Source organism: Xyrauchen texanus, chromosome 37 (assembly GCF_025860055.1).
Source record: "Xyrauchen texanus isolate HMW12.3.18 chromosome 37, RBS_HiC_50CHRs, whole genome shotgun sequence".
Taxonomy (NCBI): domain Eukaryota; kingdom Metazoa; phylum Chordata; class Actinopteri; order Cypriniformes; family Catostomidae; genus Xyrauchen; species Xyrauchen texanus.
Genome location: NC_068312.1, coordinates 4,239,438 through 4,257,059, shown reverse-complemented (window position 1 = coordinate 4,257,059; position 17,622 = coordinate 4,239,438). Strand labels below are relative to the sequence as shown.

Genomic DNA, 17,622 nt, shown 5'->3' with positions numbered 1-17,622 from the left:
ATTAAGCACATCAACTGAGCTCTCTGATGAATCATTCTAGCTAATATTATTCTAGTGAAGTGTAATATGAAACTATAGAACTAAACAAAACGACTATTTGGGTAAATGGTATATTGGTCAGCCTCTTTCAAACAGTATTAGTCCTCAGTATTAGTATTAGTATTACCTCTGTCTATATCATGTTTATATGTCTTTTATTTTGGAAGTTTAGTTGCTGTATTTTAGTATGTCTTGTTTTCATTGGTTCATTGTTTGAGTGTCTTGTTATATCAGTCTTGTATTTTCATTGGTGGACTTATTAACTTGTTAACCATGTCAGAGTTTTTATAGCCCTCATGTTTACCTTTGTCTTTGTGGAGTATTTTTTATTGTAATGTTGTAGTCGTCAAGTCCATGTTTATGTTTATGTCGCTTTGTTTATAATTTCACATTTGTTTGGATGCACGTTTAGGATTTTTAAATAAACTGTACTTTGGTTCTTCACACTTCCTTGTCTTCATCTACCTGTCACTGCTAAGCGAACGTTACAGAATACTCGACCTACAAAATGAACCCAGCAGTTCAGCTTCTTCGTTTATGCCAGGGGAATCATCCCATGGAGGATTATGTCGAGGAGCTTTGGAGACTTTGCTACCATGTGGATTTTAATAAGGTGGACCTCAAGGAAATTTTTTGAAATAGATTAAAAGATTTTTTGAATTACCTGATGCCTGAAGGCAGTGTTCCGGCGACTTTTATAGACTACATTGACTGAGCGGCTCTTATGCTGAGCGGTTCTTCGCTCACTGTTGGAATTGCGAATGAGGAACTCCACTATTCCACAGCACCTGCCATACCAGAACCCACTGTCATGATCACCACACCACAACTCAGTGCTCCATGCCATGTCTCAGGCTCGCCTCTGGTCTACGAGCCAATGCCCACACCTGCCATGGCCAAAGATCCAACGCCCATGCATGCCATGGCCAACAAAGCAGCGTTGCAAGCCTCGTCCATCCCAGGGCCAGCGTTACAAGCCTCGTCCATCCCAGAGCCAGTGTTGCAAGCCTCGTCAATGCCAGAGCCTGCATTGCAAGCCTTGTCCATCCCAGAGCCAGCTCTCACTGAGCTAGTAGAGCTGGAGTTGGTTCCCCCCTTGTGCCAACCCTGAGTACTCTTCCTCCAACTCCTCCTGATCAGCCGGTCCCCCCAAGTCACCAGCTCGATCATCGCCCCCTCTGACATCTCAGACTAGGGGAACTTCCGACCCTCCGACTCAGCCTAGCCCCTCCGAGCCCTGGACTCCGCCTTGGCCCTCCGATCCCTCGACCTCACATCGGCTCTACATCCACTGTGGTCCTCCAGCCTATCGGTTTCACCAGGGTTCCTCATCCCTCCAGTTCCACCTTGGTCTGTCGGTCATCTGACTCCACCTAGGCTCTCTAATTCTTCTGCTCCACCGGGGACCTCCATCCCTACGGCTCTGCCTTGGTCCACAGCCCCACCGGCTCTGCCTCAGTCTTCTGATCCCCTGGTTCCACCTCAGTCCTCCGAACCTCTGGTGCTGCCTTGGACCTCCAAGCCTCTGGCTCCACCCTGGCCCTTGAGCCTTTGGCTGCTCTCCTGGCTCCATGCTCTCCAGTTTCACCCATCGAGCCTCTCATGGCTCCACCTTCCATTGCTCCGCCTGCCTTCATCGAGCCTCCCTCAGCTCTGTACCCCCTGGGTCTCTGCCTCCATGTCCTGTCTTGCCAGACCATGCCTCAAGGACTAGCACAATAAGAAAAAAACAACAGTTTCCTCGAACAGTCCAAAAAATGTTCAGTGAGCTGGCCCACTCTGCTGCAACATGAGTTTAACAAATTACCTAATCCAGTGGTGGGGAACCCTGCTCCTGGAGGGCCTCTGTCCTGCAGAGTTTAGCTCCAACCCTAATCAAACACACCTGCCCTTAAATTTTTCAAGTAATCAATACCATGCTTAGTTTCCTCAGGTTTGTCTGATTAGGGTTGGAGCTGAACTCTGCAGGACAATGGCCCTCCAGGAGCAGGGTTCCCCACCCTTGACCTAATCACTCCAATGTCTTGCAAGATATACGCCACAAAGCAAACTTCAGCCAATAGGAGGCATAAGCACAAAGAGAATGCAGATTCATTCACAAAACTGTCCTGAAGGAGTGTTACTCCTCAAAACAAACTCCAGCCACTAGCAGATAAACCAGCAGATAAAAAGGCACTCAGTTTCCTTGAACAGTCAAGTGAATGTTCAGTGAGTCGGTCCACTCGGCTGCAACATGAGTACCACAAGATAACTTACTAACTCCACTGACTTTATGAAGGACATCGCTTGCTGTGGGCATGTGAATGTTTTACAGCCATCCTTAGCATCTATTCTAAATTTGACTGGAAATATCAATGCAAAAGTGATTCCTTGAATCGATCACGTTTCTCTCTTGTCGAATTTGCAAAATCTGGGAACAAGAAAATGCTGTGGTTTTTCCAAGAAAGACTTCCTTTACACTTCGCCTTACATAACACAAGATCTTTATCGGATGATCTCAGAAATTTGGCCAGAATTGATCGGGGCCTGCCTCTTTCCGGGATCTGTCAAGCAGATCTGTCAAGCAGATTTCAAAAGAACCCATCCAGGAATTTCACCATATCCTGACCCTCTTCAGCCTCAGGAATTCCAACAATATGGATGTTATTCTGCCGGCTATGGTTCTCCATGTCCTCCAACTTCTCCTTGACATGCTCCAAATCCATCTTGGTCACTAACAGATTACAGATAATTCCTTCTCCGATGACTCCCCATTCTCGACATCCCCCACACTTGTAACCACCTCAGAGAATTTTGTCTTCTTGGCAGTGACCGATCAACATATCACAGCAAGATCCTCCAAGTCAACAACGACCTTCGTCAGCATTACCGACATGTTCAACATCTCTCGCCGCAATTTCCTCATCTCTTCGACCAAACTGACTCCCTGGCTCGGGGCCTGTTTCAGGGTGTCAGCATGAGCACATAAGTGTTTTTTAATGTCTCCAGAGCTTGAAGATTTTTAATTATTTGAGATATTGTCCTCCTAGAACAGTTATGGAACAGAGTGTATCGAATCTCAACACTTTGTCATTAAAAGTGTTAAACTAGCAAAGTGCACAGAGCTCACTGTTCACACATCCAATCCTTGCATGGCATCATGTGACTCATTGAAAAAGCATGTTGAAATTGCAGTACATGTATCAAATATGGTATATCATAAGGTATAAGGGATAAGGTATATCTCTCAATCACCATTACATTACATTCATGCCCACTACAATTTTCTTTTACACCACAGAGATTTGAAAATTCTGACATGTACTTTTTATAAGATATATTTTAAGCGTGAAATAATATTTTATTTTATAACATATATGCAGCCTGCTCTGTCATTATAAAGATCTCATTATTTTGCATTACTATTATGTCATCTTATTATAGAGACCCAGCAAAAAAGTTTCACAATTTCTCTTTTTTAAATGTCAACAGAGTTTGGTGCATAAAATACATATGATAAAAATAGTTTATTGAAAAAAATATTGTATTTGATGTACTGACTTGAACTGTGATACATTGCAATCCGTATTTATAGACCAATCAGAGGAAGTTGTCATAGCCAAGCTTTCAAACATTAGTTATCTCTGAAAAGCCCATATTTTTGTGTTAAGTGGAGTGGTGGTGGTGTAGTGGTCTAAACTGTTAAGAAGAAGGTTGTTGGTTCAACCCCCACAGCCACCACCATTGTGTCCTTGAGCAAGGCACTTAACTCCAGGTTGCTCCAGGGGGATTGTCCCTGTAATAAGGGCTCTCTCTTTAAGTCGCTTTGGATAAAGCGTCTGCCAAATGCATAAATGTAAATGTAAATTCAGTTAGAGTATTTACTTTACTATCATAAAAGGTCATTTCAAAATGATAGCTAAGATAGAGATTTACAGATTTTAAATAAGGTTGTCTGAGATATTAACAATGAATATATATATATATATATATATATATATATATATATATATATATATATATATATATATATATATATATATATATATATATTTTTTTTATTTTTTTTTTTTTAAACGTGTCAAGTTTGTAGGAATGTAACCCACAACATGGTGCAACACCTCAAGACATAAAAATTTGGCCATAACCGGGTCTTCCAGTAGGAGAATTACTCTCATCTATATGATCTAAGGATCATTATAAGTAACAGCGATTAGCTGATCAGAATTAGATTTCAACATATTTGTGAAATCCCCCAATCATATATTTGCACTTGCACAGTTTGGATATATTCTGCCAGTGTGATGCTTGATTTGTGCAGTCTGGCAACCTGGCAATCTGTCATGAGCACACAAGCTCTCTTTCCACAGTGAAAAGGGTGAACACTGAATAAAAGGTATGTCTGAGTTTAGCAATGGGTTGACGTGTCCTTTCATGGTTCACATTAAACTTAAACCACTGAAGGTATTCCATTTTTTCAACAATTTCTCATGCACCTTTAAAAAAGGCCAAGAGAACAGTTCAAAGAAATCTATTTACTCTCTATAAAAAGAAAAGACCAGAAGGTGAAATATTGCTATGACTAGTGCACAGTTAAAATATGGAGGCCTAAATGTTTATATTTTAACTGAAACAATTTTCAGGTTTTTACCCACAAAATACTTTTGTGTGAAGAGCTACTAAACTGTTTTCCAAATTTCTGTAACTAGTTTGGCTATTGGAGTGGAAACGATTCTCATAATTTTTTAGGTTTCAACTTGTTGAAAACCCACTAGTCAGGACACTTTAGGTGGTCCTCACTAGTAAACAAGGCCCCATAAATTGGCCAAAACTTGTTTAGCTTTAAATCTACTGATGTACACAGGTTTCTGTGAGGGTAAGGTTTAGGGGTAGGATTAGGGGATATAAAATACCATTAGCCTTCTATCAAATCAATGGAAGTCTACACTGTAAAAAATTTCAGTGAAAACTACAGTAAAAACCTGTAAAATAGCAACAGTAACAGACTGTTTAAACCAAAATAATGTATCACCGTATTTCATACAATAAATTACTGTGATTTAAGAAATGGTACATGACTTTAATTTTTACTCTCCTAATATGTAAAAAACATGCATTCTTACTGTGAAAATTTTGTAAAATTAATGGGAAAATACCTTAAATTCACAAGCAAGTAATTACCCTAAAATCAAAGGTATTATTCTGCGTAAATTACACATTTTGTGTCCTATAAAATTTACAATATATAACCTTTCAAAATTCAACAAACACATACCCTAAATTCTACAGTAATTAGAAGTTAAAAAAATGCTATGTGTTTGTTAAATAAGTCAATTTTAAGGTAAAACATGTTTAAATAGACTGTAATTTACTTTACTTTTGTGTAATGTTCTTTTGTGAAAAGATATGCAACAACCAGGGGTGCCTGGCAACAGGCAAAAAATAAATAAAAGAAAAAAAGAAAGAAAAGAAAAGGCTTAGGCCTATCATGTATCTTGCACGTTAATTGCGAAATTTTGTGTGGTTAATTATTAATAAATAGTTTGCTAGTAGTAAGCGGCATTGAGACATTTGTCAAAAGCATGAAAAACCAAGAAGACCATCAACTGGCAAAGCGCCAAACACGCACACGGAGAGGAGTACCTTCCCGCTTTTGAGGTCACGTGAACTGCGCTGCTTCGGCTTGATCTGCATGCAAGTGGTGAGTGCAACACTAATAAATTTACTCTTCTTTACAAAATTTAGAATACAGGGTAACTTTCAAATTGTGAGTGTGAGGAGAAAGAGATAATCGTTCACTTCTAACAGAGTGTACTGATGCCATTTTATCTTTATCCCATTTTAACTTGCATTTATCCTGTTTTTATGATTATTTTAAAATTTCTTAAGAGTATGCTACAAAATAATTAATGTAGAAGGTGCTGGAAAAGAGAAGCGATAACACTGCGTGCTAACGCGAGGTATAACGTTACGTATTACATTTTTTTTCTATGCTTATTTTCAAAACATTACAGAATAATGGACACAGCAACTCGCTAATTTAGAAAGAGGGAGCAATAAGACTCGTGCACTGCTCAAGCAACGTTAACTGTCGATGTTGTTTTATATTTCAGTCAGCGCCATTTTAGCACGCATACAATCTGTGGGAATAACGTTACATGGTGGCACAACACGACTTCTGGGGACTCAACATTTATTTTTAAGGTAAGCCTGACAAAATGGATACAGACTGCTAAAAAAACGTTTAGCCCTACTCCTGTTGTAGTTATTTTACCAAGATTGGCTATGTTTAGTTGCAGTTTCTGTGGCAAGTCAGTCAAATCATTAAGGGGGTATGTACTTCACTGCAAACTTCATCGAAATGAACCACGTTGTTTATTTAAGTGCATTGCAGCCGACTGCAAACAGAGTTTCTGTACATATGCATCGTTCAAGGCTCATTTTTACCGAAAACATAATGTAAATGAGCCTGTTAACGTTACTGTCGGGACGGTTTTTACCGTTGTTAAATGTGCAGTGGCGTTGTGTGACCGTCAGTGCCAAGATGCTAAAGCTCTAATATCACATTTGAAAGACCATATTGTGGAAGGACGTGCCGTGAGTTGTCCAGTGAGAGGATGCACAGATGTTTTTAAGGTTAAATCTTCATTTACCTCCCACATGTCACGGAAACAGAGATTTTACAGAAAGCAGTATCAGTGACTTGTATAGAGACTCGCCTCATGCATCATCTGCTCCAACTGAAATACATGACTCTGGCCCTGAATTTGTTGCAGCAGGTACAGATGAAGGTGGTATGGACACATCAGATGATTTCAATGATCTTTTTCTTCGAAATGTTTGTTTATTTTACTTAAAACTGCAGGGGCAGTTCTTACTACCTGCTTCGACCACACAGAATATTGTTGAGGAGATTCAAAATATCCATGAGTTGGGTCAGACATATACGTTAAGTAAACTTACTTCGCTGCTAAAAAATGAAACATCCTTATCAGATGATGACATCTCCAAAGTTTGTCAGTCTGTCAGGGAATCTGATCTGTTCTCTGCATGTCATACAGGGCCAATGAGGACTGTACACTCAAGAGCTCAGTGTTTCAAAAAAAATTTCAACTACGTGGAGCCTAAGAAAGTGTTTTTAGGAAGAGATGAGAACAGAATAGATAGGTTTGCCTGTCAGAGAGACTTTAAAATGCTTTTTACAATCTGATATGTGGCAGAAATGTTTGTCAGAGGAGCACTCTGGAGAGCCTCCATCAGATGTTTTATCTGATATTAGTGATGGTCAGATTTTCAAATCCAATGACTTTTTTGTCCAAAATCCATCAGGTTTGAAGCTAGTACTATACCAGGATGCCTTTGAAGTCGTAAACCCTTTACGCTCTGCAAAGACGAGACATAAAGTGTTAGCCGTTTATTTATCTGTTGCTAATTTGCCACTTCATGTACGGTCTGACACAAACCACATGCCACTTGTTTTATTGTGCAGAGAGAAAGATTTCAAAGCATTTGGGCATGCTAAGTTGTTCTCTGATTTACTTGCAGACTTAAAGGAATTGGAGGAGAATGGGATTGCGGTATCAGATGAAACCGTAGTCAAAGGAACCTTGTATTGCATTGCTGGAGATAATCTAGGTTCGCATTGCATTGGTGGCTTCACTGAAAATTTCAGCCGCACAGAACATTTCTGTAGATACTGTCTAATAACCCGATCTGAATTTCAGGGTGACGATCCTAATCTATGTGGACCAGCCCGCACCATTGAGAGCTACAATTCAGCTGTAGATCGCATCCAGACTGAAGATACACAAGTGGAAGGAGTAAAATTCAAGTCAGTATTCAATTCCTTGAAATACTTTAATGTGTGTCAGCCAGGTTTGCCACCTTGTCTAGGACATGACATCTTTGAGGGTGTTTTGTCTTATGATGTTGCACTTTATCTTAAGTATTTCATAAAAAAAAAAGCATGGTTCACATACTCCACCCTGAATCGGCGAATTAAACAGTTCAAATACTATGCCTCTGATGCTTCTGCTAAGCCATGTGAGGTCAACCCTCAAGCAGCTAAACTCTCAGGAAACGCAATACAGAACTGGAATTTTTTAAGACTGTTGCCTCTCATAATTGGTGACAATGTGAAAGATAGAACAGATGATGTGTGGCAGTTGACTCTGCTGCTGAAAGACATTGTGGACTTGATATGTGCTCAGAAAATCTCTGTCCCTCAGGTTGCATATCTTAATGTTCTTATTCAAGAATATTTAGAGTTGAGAAAAACTCTATTCCCAGAAACTAACCTGAAACCAAAGCACCATTATATACGTCATTACCCAGCACTGATCCTGAAATTTGGCCCCTTGATCAGACTATGGACTATGCGCTTCGAAAGTAAGCATAGTTATTTTAAGAGATGTGCAAGAAATTTAAAGAATTTCAAAAACCTCTGTCTTACTCTTTCTGACAGACATCAGATATTGCAGGCTTATCTTTCAGCAGGCTAGCAAGTAGCAGTGCTTCGGCTTCTGAGAATATAGTTCCCAGTATGTATACGGTTAAAAGATGGCTGTGTCTCATATGATCTTGTTATTTGTACACGCTGTAACTTTATAAATCGCAACATATAAATAAGAAAATGTTGGCATTATTTTGTCACTCATTGGGATTAGTATGCTAGCTGGAGCCATTTACTTCCAGTCTTTGTCCTAAGCTAGGCTAGCGGTGGGTGCGTCAGGCAGAGTTATAGCATGCACGGAGATGAAAAAGGTATGTATGGACTTATCTAACTCTGGGGGATACGGTGAAGAAGCTAAAGTCCCAAAACGTTGGCGTGTTCCTTTAATGTTACTGCTTTAATAAGCTTTGTTTTTTGGTTCTGTTAAATTGACAAACTGGTTTATTCCACAACTTTTTACCAAAAACTTTGATAATGCGTAGTTTTGATTTGTTTAAACTACCTGCATATAGTGTAATATGCATTTAAATTTGGCAAATGTCTTTTGAAAAGTTTGTCATTTGATATATGAGGTTCAGAGTGTTTGGCTGTCCACATGCTGAGGTTAATAAAACTGTTGGAAAACATTTTCTGGCCTCTTTTTTTTTTTTTTTTTACCCTTGAGATTAGGTTAATGGCTGGTGGCAAGAAACTACTTTAAAGTAAGTAAACTGAACACTATCAAATTCTTTGTTAAAAGTAAGTTGTCTTTCTACAAAAACTAGCTGGATACTCTTCTGTGGTGAAAATTATCTTTTCATCATAAGTGTAAAAGATGACTTTCACTTTTGTCACATTTTAGGCATTGCTTTCAAACTCATGAGTTGTCATTGACTTGGAGGAAACAACTTGCATCTTTGTGACACCAAAAAAAAAAGGTAAGATTATTATCTATTTCAACAGTTTATTACTTTATTTATTTTTATTTTACTTTTAAAGAAAGATATATATTTTTTGTCATATCTGCTTTGCTGAACTGCAGCAGTAGGGATCAACAGGAAACCGTGTAAAGAGACCAGGATTGCATCACCAGGCCTTGCATGGAAACGTACTTTGGTTACTGCAACATGTTGTATTCTACCAGGTGAGGCAAAGCTTGTTTGTTTTTCATTGAATATAGCCATGTATTTATTACATGTAATTTACAAACTGCATTTAGAAGATTGAAAGACATACTTGAAACAAATTTTTCTTATTTAGGACAATGTATTTTCTTTTATCTCCTCTTATGTCTACAAGTGGTTTTACGTGGCATGGACCTCATCAATCTCTTTTTCTTGCGAGTCTCCTTTTGGATTAGATACCTTTAGAGTATAATTAGCGGTAAATTGTACTATTCAACATACATTAATGACTTCCTTACAAAATAGTTTTTAAGTACTACTAAATAATTTAACCCTTTCCTTAACATGGCACGGCAGTATAATTCAGTGCTGCCAACTTTGCAGAAATGGGGGATGGTCAAGTCTCGGATTTTTTCGTTTAATTTATAAGCTTTAAACTGGAACTGCCTTGCATCAATAATTGTCATATCATACGTGTTAAGTTTTGGTCACTTGCTCATCTATTTTAACTCTATTGTCATTGATATGGACAAAATTGCAGTACTACAATTTTCAGTCTTTCATTCACAATCTTTTCATAATCTTTCCTTGTAAAACATTTCCAAATGTCTCAAATTTCTTAAGACAGAGGTCCATATGCTTGATCTCAACTGTTTAATAGTTTAATGTTTATGTTAACAATCTTGGTGTACTTTCTGATCAGATTCTTAACTTTTAACATCATATTACTAAAGTTGTCTTGCACTTGGACGAATATCAGTTTGGCAATATTGCTAGACATACCGTCAACCTGCAGATCACCAATCATGTTAAAAATCATAGATGGCGCCGTGAATAATGCCTTTTAACAGCATATACAAACAAAAATCAAATTTTCTTCAATGCAAAATATATATATATCTTGTGTTTTTCTGCTTGCAGAGACGATCACGTCAAAACACAATGAACACAACAACACCTGCTAAACATTCTTCAAAGACTATGTCCCACCTCTCTTCAATAAGTCTGGAGCCAATAATTCAGACACCAGTCTTAAGGATAATTGGTAAGTAATGGTATAGTTCAGTGAATTTTCACCACCTTTATGTATTTGGCTGGTAACTGGTCTCATTTGATGATTTGTAACAAATATGATGATTGTCGGATTGCTTAAGTGGATGCAACTGTGTATTTAGGCTGCAACCTGACAGATGTGAAACAAATGCTTGTGATATGTGCTGAGATTTCTTTCAAGCTTTTGCCCTGATACTCTATTGAATATCAGAGTGGCGTTAAAAAAGAAGACTTATCTCTTTATGCTCATAATGCTCATGGGCTGTATCTAACTAACTTCTATTTGTGTCTGTTTCCTGCAGAGAGATTATACCAGTCCACAGTGACTACGTGTGAGTCCTCAGGTAGTACCCGTGACGATGCAAGCTTTACGTTTCCAGTTTTTCGAACCGACACAGTCCCATATCTTCAGTCAAGCGTGGACTCATTACTATTGTTCAGCCAGAGCAAGTGTTGCTGATTGATGTTTATTCCACCATTGGTTATCCTTCATTTATTATGGACACATGCATTTTTTCCAGGATCAACACATCTTTGTGAGTATACTGAACAAGTTGATCAGCTCTAACTATTATAACACAGTGCCTGTATGAAGAAGGAAAAAAAAAACAGGTTCTTTAAAGTCTATTAATGATAGTCTGTGCCTTGATTTACAATGGGTAGTATGATTTACAATGGGTGGTATTTAATAGTTAATTTAGTAATTTACAATGTCCTCTGACTGTTGACTTTAAAATCTATGGCAACTAACTGTAATAACTTATGTGTACTGTATTTTTTGCGGTGAAATTCTGGCAACCACAGCTGCCGGTAAATTTCTGTAAAACTGACCTTTACAATAAAATACTATAATATGTCATACAGTTGTATTGTATTTATTACGGAGATAGACTGTACGTAGGTTTAAAGTATACTTGTTATTTGTTAAAGTAGTTTACCGTAAAACAAGTTTACATTTACAGCTGCTATTTTTAAAGTAAATTACTGTAAACAGGTTTACATTATATCTGTTTTATTTCAGAGTAATTTGCCGTAAATAACAAACAATTCTCAACTGTAAAATTTACAGTTGCCAAAAAGCATTCCGTAAAGTGTTATGCATTGTCCCCATATATTTTACGGTGAAGTTCTGGCAACCACAGCTGCCGGTATTTTACCGTATTTTACACACATTTTTTTTTACAGTGTATGAGATGTCCTCACTTATATAGTGAAAGAAACCTCTCTGTCAGTCTGTCTGTCTGTCTGTCTTTCTGTCTGTCTGTCTGTGTGTGTGTGTGTGTGACTGAGCAAGGGTTAGAGAGAAGACCTTTTCATGATTTTAATGTGGATTCTTTTTGCAAAATGTATCATAAAATACAATAATAGAGGGTAACAGATGCATATTACGGCAACCTTTGCCTTTGATGCAGAATGTAAACATTAGAAATTACACATAATCTACTGCAAACAATATTTAAATTATCAATCATCAGGTGGATACAAAAGTTACTTTTACTGATCTCATGCAGATTCTATTCATAGAATGCAGAACGCGTGTTCTTTATATGCATCGTGGACAGCTGCAGTGACATCTTTCTCTGTTCTCTTTTGATTGCTTGGTAATTATAGAAAATCATATATTGTAATAATTATATTTTATTTTACTACGTTCCATCAGTCGATATGATATTTGAATGCTTTACACGGAAGTTACAAGAATAATACCACAGCATGGTATGTAGAAAACTAACATAAATTAAAGCAACAACTGTACATCTTGATAGTAAAATATTGATGTACATGTACAAATCGAAACAACAGCCCACTTCCAGAATTATAACAGATTTTATATTTTATTTATCACTCGATATCTGGAGCATTTGGCATACCATCAAATGTACCGTGATCAAGTGATGTACACCAGTCTGCTTTAACCATTTGGTTATAAACTTTCATTGATGATGGATTTACTATTCGGTCATGGTTTGGTGTGTATATTACTTTAAAAGCAGAACATCCATTAAATTTATCCACCATTGTTTCATTGTCTTTATCATCCAAGAGGCAATATGAATCATGTCATGCAGGATACCATATGGACAAGTTATATTTCATGTGTAGAACGTCACGGTTACTGTTGTTTCCTCCATTCCAGGGTGGAAACGAGACGTTGTGTCGAATTAAGTGACACAAGGGTCTTCCTTGGGAGCCTCACATACCTCTGAACTTGAGAAAAGGCCAATGAGAAATTGACAGAATTTGCATGTCCCACCCTCGGACATATGGGTATAAAGGGAAGCGGGCGTGTGTCTGTCAGTCAGGTTTTTGCACTGAGGAGCTGAGAATAAGGTACGGCCGTTTACAGTGGTAGGTCCAGTGTCATGGCAGAAGGGACACAACGTCTCATTCCCTCCCTCAGGGAACGGAGGTTACAACAGTAACCATGATGTTCCCCTTCTGTCACTCACTCAACGTTGTGTCGAATGAAGTGACACAAGGTGTCCCGTTCAAAAGCGCCATGCACTACACCATGTTACGTGAACTGCTGACACAGGTGCAAGCAGGCTGCTGCGTGCTAGAAGCAACTGTATCGGCCGCACGTAACCCCCAACCAATGCCCCCAGAAAAGGTGTCATATACAGACCTTAGGTTCCCAGCACTCCTGAGGGGGAAACAGGTGCTACATAACCAGCATGGGAGCAAGCTCGACAGTCGCTGCCTTTTCTCTCTCTATGTCTGTCGCATAGAGTGTAAAGCGGCTGGGGCTTCTGGGGCATAGCATCTTAATGCTATGAAATGCGTCGGGGTCTTTCTGGGGGAAAAGACCCTGCAGAGGCCACATCCTGCCCAGACTAGGGGGAGGTGATATGTGGCCAATACACCACCTGAGTTGTCTGGCCACACGCGGGTGCGGCGCGGTGGTAGGTCCTACCTGAAGGTCGCTACAAACACAGCGACCGGGGGCAGAGGGACTGCGCAAGGGAGACATGGGTCCACCTGGCAGGGGGACCATACCGCGGAAAATACATAACAGGGAGTTGCCTGAAGAGGGAATTAAGCCTGTGGAGCCCTACCCCAGTACAGGACACTTGTGGCTCGTAATTGGTCTGGTCGCAAATTCCTCAGCTGAATTCGCAGGCCAGATGGCTAGGGAGGACGAATCATCCAGGAAACGAAAGCTTAGTGGCTAACCTGGGAGAGAAGGCACACTAGATCACTTTGATGAAGGGCGCAAGGTGCAAGCGGAACACCCGGTCGGCTGTTCCGTATAACCGTGTTCTACCGGTTCGGACCTGACAAAACACGGGATGAAACCGACTTAACCCTGAGATTGTAGAATCTCGCAAAGGTGTTGAGTGTTACCCAGCCTGCTGCTATGCAGATGTCTGCTAGGGAGGTGCCGTTGGCAAGAGCCCACAAGGATACCACACTTCTCGTCGAGTGTGATCAAACTCGCAAGGGGGCGGGCACGGCCTGGGTCTGGTAGGCCAGAGAGATGGCGTCAACGACCCAGTGAGCTAACCTCTGTTTGGAGATGCCGTATCCTGCTCAGAGCTGCTCAGAACATCTAAAGCTCTGCGTTCAGTCCACATAGATACGCAAAACATGTACCGGACACAGCAACAAAAAGGCTGGGTCTGCCTCCTCCCGGGGCAGCACTTGCAGGTTCATGACCTGGTCCCTGAATGGGGTCGTAGGAACCTTGGGTACATAGCCCGGTCGCGGTCTCAGGATAACTTGAGTATGTGCCGGAGCGAACTCCAGGCATGTGTTGCTGACAGAGAATGCTTGCAGGTCCCCAACACTCTTGATGGAGGGCAAGGAATACAGCCAGAAACTCTAGGAAGTTGATGTGCCAACACAGCCGGGGCCCTGTCCAGGAGCCAGCGGCAGCATGCCTGTTGTACACGGCATCCCACCCAGTTGAGAAGTATCTGTGGTGACCACGACACGTCTGGACACCTGCTGTAAGGGGACTCTGGTCTGCAGAAAACAGAGGTCTGTCCAAGGGTTGAAAGTCTGCACAAAATTTACACATGGTATGTGCCGTGGCGCCATGCCCATCTCGGTACTCGAGTCTGAAGCCAGTGCTGAAGTGGTCTCATATGCATCAACCCGAGCAGCACGGCAGCGGCTGAGGATACCATATACCCCAGGAGTCTCTGGAATTGTTTTAGAGGAACCGCTGTGCAGGGCTCAAAGAGAGCGAGGCACCTGAGCACTGACTGCACACACACGCTCGTCATTGAGATTGAGTCTAACTCTATGCTGAGAAAAGAGATGCTCTGAGCCAAGCTTGCTCTTTTCCCAGTTGACCTGAAGCCCTAAATGGCTGAGGTGTCTGAGCACAGAGCTAGAATGAGCCAATCGTCGAGGTAATTGAGTAGGCAGAGCGGCGACCTGATCCGAGGTACCAATCGTCACGCCTTCAGGGCTGTGGGATCCAGTCCAAGCCCACGCTCACGGCAGCTCGGGTAAGCATGTCGGCCATCTGTGCGTCGGACTCAGACTGGGTGGGCTGACCAAAGGTGGCAGCCCAGTCGAGTCCTCTGCGCCAGACGCCTGGATGCTCTCTGATGCAGCACCAATGTCCTCATCTAATTCCGGGGGCTCAAGGGAGAATGCTGGCTGGCCGCGAGGTGAGCCGCACTTGTCTCGAGGCCGGACGGAAGCGTGCAGCAAGCGTGCCGGGAGGCGGGTAGTTCGTGGGGATTTACCCGGCGAAACCGAGCCCGTTGTCATCACCAAGTCGCCTTCATCGCCAGCCGTGCTGTCTTCAATCCCGTGGGAAGAAGGAGCGACACGGGGGCAGCTGAAGTGGCGTTCACCTTAAGAAAGGAGAGCCGCGACCGCAATGCTGCCATGGTCATGCTCTCACAATGAGTGCATGAGCCATCCACAAACGCTGCCTCAGTGTGATCGCTGCCCAGGCACACGAGGCAGCGTCTGTGACCGTCGGTCTTAGAGAGATATCGACCGCATCAAGGAACTACACAGAGGCGGAAAGGCATCTTTAAAAAGACACGTCCTAAAAAGGTGTGTTGTGTATTGCTCTTTTATGAGTGAAAATAAACTCTTTTAGATAAATCAAAACTCTTTTAGGAGGGGAAAACACTTTTTTAGACAGAGAAAGCACATGAACTGCACAGCGTGCAGAGAGCGAAAGCTGCTGGAAATGCGCTGTAGGATCCAACAGCAGTGCTTCTTGCCAACAGAGGTGAGTGGAACAGTGGTGAAACTTCAGCTTTTATTTCTATTAAAAACCTTTTTATTTATTTTCTGTAATGCACATTGTGTACAATTCATATTTTTAAATCTATTCGACTGGTGTTTTTCCAGTTGATTTACAAGTTACCAGGCTGTCAAATAGGCTAAAAAGAAGTTGAATTTACCAAAGTTTGTGAAGTTCATGGCTTTAAAAAAAGAGTTTTGAAAAAATGCAAATGTTCTAATTCAGAGATGCCCAAACCCAGTGCCAAAGTTAGCCCATGATGACCAATGATTTGTCCCATCTTTCCATATATGGCAAGAGGGGAAAAAAAATATGCCATTGACACAGCTTTTCATTGCATTAATTTAGCACAGTTGTAACCAAACTTTTTCTACTGGCGTCATAAATTAAGGGGGGCTCGGGGCAAAAGGAGGACAATGTGGCCCCCCATGTTCTACTTAAATAATTCACACAAAAATTAAAATTCTCTTATCATTTACTTACCCTCATGCCATCTACTCAACTAAGATTGAGGTGAGCTTACAAAGTTAATTGATACCCTAAAACATATAGGCAGGGTTGTAAAGTAACGAATTACAAATACTCACGTTACTGTAATTAACTACTTTTTCCCAAGAATTGTACTTTCTTAAGCAGTTTAAAAATATTATACTTTTACTTGAGTACATTTTAAGTGCTGTAACTGTACTTTTACTGCGCTATTTTTCCACCATCTGTGTTCACTACTTACCTGTCTTGATTTTATTTTTATCTATACACATGATTGGCTAAGGAGAGTCTCGTGACTCCCATCAAATCACATGTAAAAACTTGAACGGCATCTGCAGATCTGGCGCCAACTGAGGAGAATGCCTCAGCACAGTTTACAGCTGAACATAACTGGCCACACCTGAAAGGGCTTTTCGCTGGGAAAAAGGCCAATTGCTTGATTGTGTCATGTAAGTTTAATTTGCTCAATTTGCTCATTAATCCTGCCTCTAATTTGAAGAAGCATATCGAGGTAAATTTCATTTTTATGCTTAGTAGATTCTGTGTGTCTATAACGTAGCCTGTAATTTAACTATTTATCACTGAGATTATTGGGCTGCTGTTAGAGATTAATGCAATGTTATCAAAAGGCTGGGCAATAAAATGATCTAGATATTTATCTGAAAAAAGAGAGATGTCCTCGATCAAACTTTTGAGTAGTTTTCTATATTTAGCCTATGTTCTACATCTAGAACATCAGCAGCGATAGCAAGAGCAACACTGGTGTTGATCTAGATGAAATATAAATATTACTTTTTATTTCCTGACGACTGTAGCTGCATGCTGTTTAATTTACAGGCAGCTGCCAGCTAATGTTTGAGCGCTCTTGGTGAGGATTTAATGTAAACACAGTCTAAATGTCTAAACATGTCTAAAGTGAATTTAAACAGTGGGACAAAAAGTGTAGTTGCATCAAAATGTCAGACTTGAAGTGTACATGTAACTGAATTGAGCTCTGTCTAGTAGGCTATGTCATATAAAGGCTATTAATCAAATAACATTAACAAGGAAATGAGAAAACCACTCACTACTTTTGATTGAATAACTTGAGTAGCTTTAGAATTATAAATGTAATAGAAGGGACAAGACATACTTACAATGGGAAAAGGATGCACCAGCTGTTTTTACCTTTTCTCACTTTTTTGGAAAAAAAGAAAAATTCACTTACCTGAGCAAGATACTTATGCACACAGGAAGGTGTTCTTTTTCCCCCATAGATTGGAGTTGCCTGAAACAACTTACTAATTACAGGA

At 40.5% G+C, this 17,622-nt stretch overlaps 1 long non-coding RNA gene across 3 annotated transcripts; it reads left to right on the top strand.

Annotated features, from left to right (window-relative positions):
• Positions 1-4,155: 4,155 nt before the first annotated feature.
• On the top strand, positions 4,156-11,470 carry LOC127631038 (uncharacterized). Of its 3 annotated transcripts, none has more exons than XR_007968910.1 (6): positions 4,156-5,719; positions 6,132-6,222; positions 7,564-7,653; positions 7,743-7,849; positions 10,495-10,618; positions 10,929-11,469. It is a non-coding gene; the product is annotated as an uncharacterized LOC127631038 (long non-coding RNA). The 3 variants fall into 3 exon arrangements; XR_007968911.1 differs by lacking the exon at positions 4,156-5,719 and adding an exon at positions 5,743-5,978 and having other exon boundaries at positions 10,495-10,628; positions 10,929-11,470; XR_007968909.1 differs by lacking the exon at positions 4,156-5,719 and adding an exon at positions 5,746-5,978.
• The last annotated feature ends 6,152 nt before the right edge of the window (positions 11,471-17,622 follow it).